This window comes from Oratosquilla oratoria, chromosome 37 (genome assembly GCF_046742065.1).
Source record: "Oratosquilla oratoria isolate Oo_2021 chromosome 37, ASM4674206v1, whole genome shotgun sequence".
In the NCBI taxonomy this organism is placed as follows: Eukaryota; Metazoa; Arthropoda; class Malacostraca; order Stomatopoda; family Squillidae; genus Oratosquilla; species Oratosquilla oratoria.
In genome coordinates this window covers 9,571,875-9,579,395 of record NC_134813.1, presented here as the reverse complement: position 1 = coordinate 9,579,395, position 7,521 = coordinate 9,571,875, and positions in this window count along the sequence as shown.

Genomic DNA, 7,521 nt, shown 5'->3' with positions numbered 1-7,521 from the left:
GTAGTCAAGGAATGAAAGAAACCACCACGCGCAGAGACAATGGCATGCAGTAGAATTCCAAGTACCAAGATTTACCTGACCAAAGACCAAGACCGTGATATGCTGCCATGTCTTCCATTTATGCAATTTGCTTACTTGTCCAGTTTGTGTAATTTTCTTTTTCTACGTTCTATCTCGTAATGGGCCGAGAGGTCTCTTGTCGGCAGACTTTTGCCATTGTAATCCATTTTAATTGGATTGTCGGTTTGTCCAGCCTGTACCATTACCACATGACTAACACACACACACACACACCCGCGCGCGCTGTTGATAGAGTACTGGTCTGCCAGTACGGAGGTGCGGCAGTACCTGGTTCGAATCCTGCCCAGGGCCGAAATTATTTCGGTATCGCTGCGCTTCGGGTCGTTACTCCGACTTTCGTGAGCGGGGAGTTGTGTGTGTGTGTGTGTGTGCGTGTGTGTGCGTGTGCGTGTGTGTGTGTGTGTGTGTGTGTGTGTGTTTGTGTGTGTGTGTGTAAGGTCATAGCATTACCCATAGATCGGTAATACGAGCTCTGAGCTCTTTTCCGGGAGGGAAATAGCTGTCGATCACGAGTCCATCACGCGATCCAAAGACAAAGGTGAATACACAAAAGTCGGTTTTCGCTGTAGAAAGTTCGGGACGAAAGGAGAGAAGCGAAATAACCACCCACCCCCCTTCATGAGGGAAATGATCGTAGCACGGAAAGAAATAATGGACCAAATAATGAACCTCGGTGTCAGGAAATCGCAGGACCCGGACGGAATCGCAAACTGGATATTAAAAGAATGTAAAGAAGAACTAAGAGACAAAATATACAACATAAGTTGCTCACTCAAAGAAGGAGAAATGCCAGAAAACTGGAGAAATGCTGATATCGCACCACTATATAAAGGAGAAAACAAAGAAAACCCAACAAATTACAGATCGGTTTCCTTTACAAGCTTTGTAGCCAAAATTTGTGAGAAAAAAAAAGTTATAAAAAGTAGATGGATAAAACATCTGGAGGAGGACAATATACTAATTCCGAGACAATTCGGATTTAGACAGGGAAGATCATGTGCCAGCCACTAATTTGATCTGTTTTTACTCAAGACTACTAGATATAGTACAGGAAAGGGGCAGATGGGCTGATTGTGCTTTCCTAGATCTACAAAAAGCTTTTGATAAAGTCCCACACAAAAAACTATGAAGAATACTGGAAACCATAAGAGTGATACAAGGTAAAATACTGAAATGGATGGAGGACTTTTTGCATGGAAGAAAAATGAGAGTAGTGCTCAAAGAGGGTAGAGAGAGGGAGAGGATAGAGAGAGAGAGGGAGAGGGTAGAGAGAGGGAAGGAGGGAGGGAGAAGGTAGGAGGGAGGGAGAGGGTAGAGAGAGGGAGGGAGAGGGAGGGAGAGGGTAGAGGGAGGGAGGGAGAGGGTAGATAGATTAAGGGAGAGGGTAGATAGATTGAGGGAGAGGAAAGAGGGAGGGAAGGAGAGGGTAGAAGGAAGGAGTGAGAGGGTAGTAGGAAGGAGTGAGAGGGTAGAAGGAAGGAGTGAGAGGGTAGATAGATTGAGGGAGAGGAAAGAGGGAGGGAAGGAGAGGGTAGAGAGAGTGAGGGAGAGGATAGAGAAAGAGGGGGAAAGAGAGATAGGGTAAGAGAGAGAGAGAGAGGGTGAGAAAGAGAGGGGGTAAGAGATAGAGAAAGAGAGGGGGATAAGAAAGGGGGGAAGAGAAATTAAGAGATGAGGGAGAGAGGAAAAGAGAGGCGGTAAGAGAGAGAGAAGGGGGCTAAGAGAGAGAAAGGGGGCTAAGAGAGAGAAAGGGGGCTAAGAGAGAGAGAGGGAGGGCTAAGAGAGAGAGAGGGAGGGCTAAGAGAGAGAGAGGGAGGGCTAAGAGAGAGAGAGGGAGGGCTAAGAGAGAGAGAGGGAGGGCTAAGGGAGAGAGAGGGAGGGGTAAGAGAGAGAGAGAGGGGTAAAAGAGAGAGATGGGGTGGTAAGAGAGCGGTGTAAGAGAAAGAGAGGGATAAGAGAGAAAGAAGGGGAAGATAGAGAGGGGGGTGTAAGAGAGAGAGGAGACAAGAGAGAGGGGTGTAAGAGAGAGAGGAGATAAGAGAGAGGGGGGTTAGAGAGAGATTGGGGAAGAGAGAGTAGGAATAGAGGGGGAAGAGAGAGGGGCCAAGAGAGAGGGCTAATAGAGAATGGGGTAAAAAAGAGAGAGGGGGTAAGAGAGGGGGTAAGAAAGAGAGAGGTAAGAAAGAGAGGGGGAAAGAGAGAGAGGGGGGAATAGAGGGGGGTAGAGAGAGAGATATGGAGGTGTAAGAGAGAGAGAGAGAGAGAGAGAGAGAGAGAGAGAGAGAGAGAGAGAGAGAGAGAGAGAGAGAGAGAGAGAGAGAGGGTGAGAGAGAGATAGAGGAGAGAGAGGGTGGAAGAGAGATTAAGAGATGGGGAGGGAGACAGAGAGAGAGGGGGAGAGGGGAAGAGAGGCGGTAAGAGAGATGGGGCTAAGAGAAAGAGAGGGGGGAAGGTAAGAGAGAAAGAGTGGGTAAGAGAGAGCGGTGTAAGAGAGAGAGAGAGAGAGAGAGAGAGAGAGAGAGAGAGAGAGAGAGAGAGAGAGAGAGAGAGGGGGGAGATGGGTAAGAGAGACGGGGGTTAGAGAGAGATGGGTAAGAGAGAAAGGGGGGTTAGAGAGAGAGAGAAAGAGAGGGGGTGGTAAGAGAAAGAGGGGTTAAGAGAGAGGGGGGAAGAGAGAGTAGGAATAGAGGGGGAAAAGAGAAGGGCAAGAAAGAGAGAGGGAGTAAGAAAGAGAGAGTTGGTAAGAAAGAGAGAGGGGTAAGAAAGAGAGAGGGGGTAAGAGAGTGAGAGGAAGAGAGAGGGGGGAATAGAGGGGGTAAGAAAGAGAAAGAGGGGGTAAGAAAGAGAGAGAGCGGGTAAGAGAGAGAGGTGGGAAGAGAGATAGAGGGGTAAGAAAGGAGAGAGGGATAAGAAAGGAGAGAGGGGGTAAGAGAGTGAGAGGGGGTAAGAGAGTGAGAGGGAAGAAAAGAGAGAGGGGGGAATAGAGAGGGGCTAATAAAGAGAGAGAAGGGGTAAGAAAGAGAGGAGGAAGAAAGAGAAAGAGGGGTAAAAAGAGAGAGGGCTAAGAAAGAGAGGGGGAAGAGAGAGAGCAGGGAAGAGAGAGGGCGGGAAAAGAGAGAGGGGTGGGAAGGAGAGGGAAAGAGAGAGAGGGAAAGAGGGAGAGGGAGGGAGGGAAAGGAAGGGTGTAAGAGGGAGAGAGGGGGGAAGAGAAGATTTTATTCAGTTGAATTTAGTCCCAGTCTCCCACCCTTAACCAACCGTGGAGCTAACCCCGTCCCTCAGCTGAATAGAATCGTGGGATGGGGGCTGGCACAGACACGACAGTTATAAAATGCAACTAACCGCGCGTGTCAAGAGGCGTGTCTCGTGTACACCCAAACATGAGTACTCACTAATTTCTTTACGAGTGACAGACATGGAAGGCAGTGACATCATTCCTCCCCCCTCCCCCCACACCTCTCACCCCCACCCCGTCATTTGAAAGGTTAAGGCGACCACATCCGTTGTCTTTTTATTCACTTGAATGCGTCAATGAATGCGTGCTGAGCTCTAACGCTTAGACTGTTTTTAGTTAATTGTTGCTTACGTTTTCTTTAGTTTCTTTTTTGGGGGGCGTGGCTTGGGACCTAGATCCTACACCATCTAACCCTGTAAACTCAACTTCGCGAATACATGTACATGCACTTTAAGCTTTAGCAAGTTCAACGGCAGTTTCGTTTTCCTGTTACATTAATGCTGGAAGGGTAAAACAGTTGGTTACCGGCGACATGAGAAGATATGGCCGAGTATAGGGAACATTAATTGATGCGTCTTGTTCTTTAATGAGAAGATTACATAAGAAGATGTAATTGTTCAGAAGACGTTCACGTATAGGGGAGATAAAGGAGGACATTTCGGACAGTTTGCTAAAGTGGACTAAGGGGTACATTTCAAACATTTGTATAATGCGGGTAACAGATGGATGATAGGAGGGGCGATGTTGTACATGCCTCTATTCTGCTCAATGGTTTTGAAGCTTTGAATGGCGGCCGCTTCCAGGCATTTCCTCCTCACCCTGTCTGGTTCCCTAAAAAGAAGCTCTGCGTTATCCCAATCCATCAGGTGGTCGTTGGTGTTCCGGTGGATAACACAGGCGTTGGTGGTGATGTTGTTCCGGGAATCGTAGCGATGCTCCCGGATCCGGGTCTTCAGGTCACGGGAGGTCTCGCCGATATATACTTTATCACATCCAGCACAGGGTATGCGGTAGACACCAGCGGTTTTTTTTTTTTTTTTTTCGCCACATCTCGTTCCGGCTGTCACTCCTTCTAGAGAGCTCTTTGATAGTCCTGCTGGACTGGCCCACTACCTGAATGTTGCAACGCCCAAGTGTCCGGGTGAGGGTGGTGGTGACGCTGCTGGCTGGAAGGATAAGCCTCCTAGCTGGATCTTTCCGTAAAATACAAGTATATAAATACACACACCCATACATACGCACACACACACACGCGCGCGCGCGCACACACACACATGTGAATGTGTACACATATAAGCACACACGACGATATGTCCCCTTCCTGTAAAATACAAGTATATAAATACACACACGCACACACGACTCGGTGGCGCAGTTGGTAGAGCGCTGGACTGTCACCATAGTGGCCCGTAGTTCTTGGTTCGAATCCTGCCCAGGGCCGAAATTATTTCGGTACCGCTGCGCTTCGGGTCGTTACTCTGACTCTCGTGGGCGGGGAGTTGGGTGGGTGTGTGTGTGTAAGGTCATAGCATTACCCATAGATCGGACCTACGAGCTCTGAGCTCTCTTCCGGGAGGGAAATAGCTGTCGATCACGAGTCCAACACGTGATCCAAAGACCAAGTGAACACACACACACACACAACACGGACACTGATAATAGCAATGAGCTAGAGAGAGAGATAACGGAGGGAAAATATTATAGTTCCAGTCTTCCTTAGCGTTTCACAGTTTTCTTCAGTGTTTCACAAAGAGAAAACGGAAGCAGCCAGATGACGTTAGAAGCTGCGCAGAACGGCTCAAACGGTTACACCTGGGGTATATAGACCTTCCCGTCAATCAAATGATACGAGAACTTATATTTGGAACACAAATGTTCAAACTATGTAAATTTTGGTCAATTAGCGCTTCAAACTGGATATTTGTGTCCTCTGGTCGGCTTTAAGTGAGCCTGACACCAGGGAATGTTGATACATTTACTGCATAAGAATAGATATTGGGAAGGAAGACAGAAATTATATAATATAAATATGATATACCTTGGTATGCTATCTACATAGCCAACATGATCTACGTATAACTTACGTGGATACTACCAGGGAATATTAATAAATTTACTGCATCAGAATAAATATTTAGATGATAAATCTATTGTATACGACTGAATATTGAGAATGAAAACAAAAATTACCTATCAATATTACCTTGGTAAGCAATAGTGTAGATCGCATACCTAAGTAGCTTCATGAAACGCAGATCGCAAACATTTGTGAGCATTTGTCATTTTCTCCATTAAGAGTATTAGCATTTGTTATGTGAAAATTTGTCTCGATTAGTGTTTGACGTGGAACACCAATAGGTTAGCCTGAACTAGTTGTGCATCCTCAGTTTGAACGGCCTCGGGAAATGGCGGACCGGAACCGCGGTGACGTCGATTGAATATTACCATTTTCATTTTGGAAATGGGCAATAATTTCCAAGAAAATTATAACTTGATGTTGAGATTACTTCGATTCATTATGTAGTATTAATAATACCCCATAAATTTATTGCATTCGTTACATGTTTCTAATTGAAAAAATAATGGTGCATTATGTACAACATTTCAGAAACATCGTACGTTTGACAATTCGACAGCGAATGTTTACATAAGAGTAAGGACGCTCAAGTTTGCAGTCAGCTCCAAGTTCTAAAATTGACAGTTACATATATTACAGTAATGACCAGTCTAAATTCCTTCGAATGTAACTGAAACCTGGTTACAAGTATCTATTTTTCTTTTGAATGATCCAGTCAACGAACTAAAGATTGTAGTCGCGTCATCAAAATCGTTACACTGTCACTAAAACAAAGTTGTTCTTTCTTACATTTTCTGGTTTTCTGCGGACACTTGTCTTATGTGCCGCTTTAAATTACAATCCTTGCGAGAGACTGATGCAAGTATATTTGTTAGATAACGTAACTGCAGTCGAGTAATTCTTTCCGCTCATCAACCACACGGCAATTCAAAACCAGTCTCTCAATCCCAACGACAACGTAAACATTGTGTCTAGACATTTTCTCTGAGAGAGCAATTTGTACTTGTATTCATAAACTGAGCTTACAATAAACGTGGACTTTAGGTAACAATATATATACATCTTTTTAAGATTTATATTTTGGATAATATACGAGTATTTTGTTTTTATTTTATTCAGGCATATTCCTTGTACTCTCTCAGTACATTATTAAATTTTGTTAGAAATTTCGCGAACCTTTGAATCTAGATGCAAAGAAGTAGCAGAGAAATAAATATCAAAGATGAAAATTTGAATAGATTTTTTTAGTCTGAAATTCATTTTTGGCGAATAAAGATATTTTTCATCCGATTTATCTTATCCCCCGATTAGTGTCAACGTAGAGAATTTGATGACTTTGCAAAATGCCCCAGTGCTGCCTCTGCGACGACGGAAGAATGTTAGTTCCCATTTTCTTTCAGTAATGACTTCCTCCGTTTCTACCGACTTTACACATCCATTTTCCTTCTTCCCCTGTCATCATTCAACAACAAGGACCGCGATTTGTGTTCCTTGCTACATGTATTTTTTCTTCTTCGTATCGTCCAGTGCCTCAGTTTTTGTGAAGTGATGTATGATGTACAACATTTACATAATACGTCTACTCCATCATACCTGCATGAACTGCCTCAAACACTGACAGAGCTCATTATTCCTACATGTCATCATTAGCACTAACCATTATTGCGTATGTCATCTCGTATCTTGTTCTGTGTATACAAGGTAGCTGTATTTTTCCTTGTTCTGTGTATACAAGGTAGTTGTATTTTTCCTTCCGTTCTCTCTTCTTCACGCTAATATTCTCAGTCTTAGCTTGCATATGCACACCCACGTATATCTCGATCTCAATCTTAACCCTGCAGTTATCCACAAAAAAAAATATATATCTACTTCCTCTTTCGTTATAGTCACGATTTCTTTTATAAGTTTATTATAATTCAAAGCAGTATTTGTATGTGGTAGTTATGACTTAATGTAATGTGACAAGACGTCCCAATATCTACATATAGGGGTTCTCTTGGCGTGAAGCTGGGGGTTCAAAAATTAGCCGTCACATCATATATTCTACTTTTTTCAAGCGCATTCTTTAACCATACCATCAGTCCTTCAATGGACAAGGTTTGGCAATGCCACACTTTCCCAATAACTC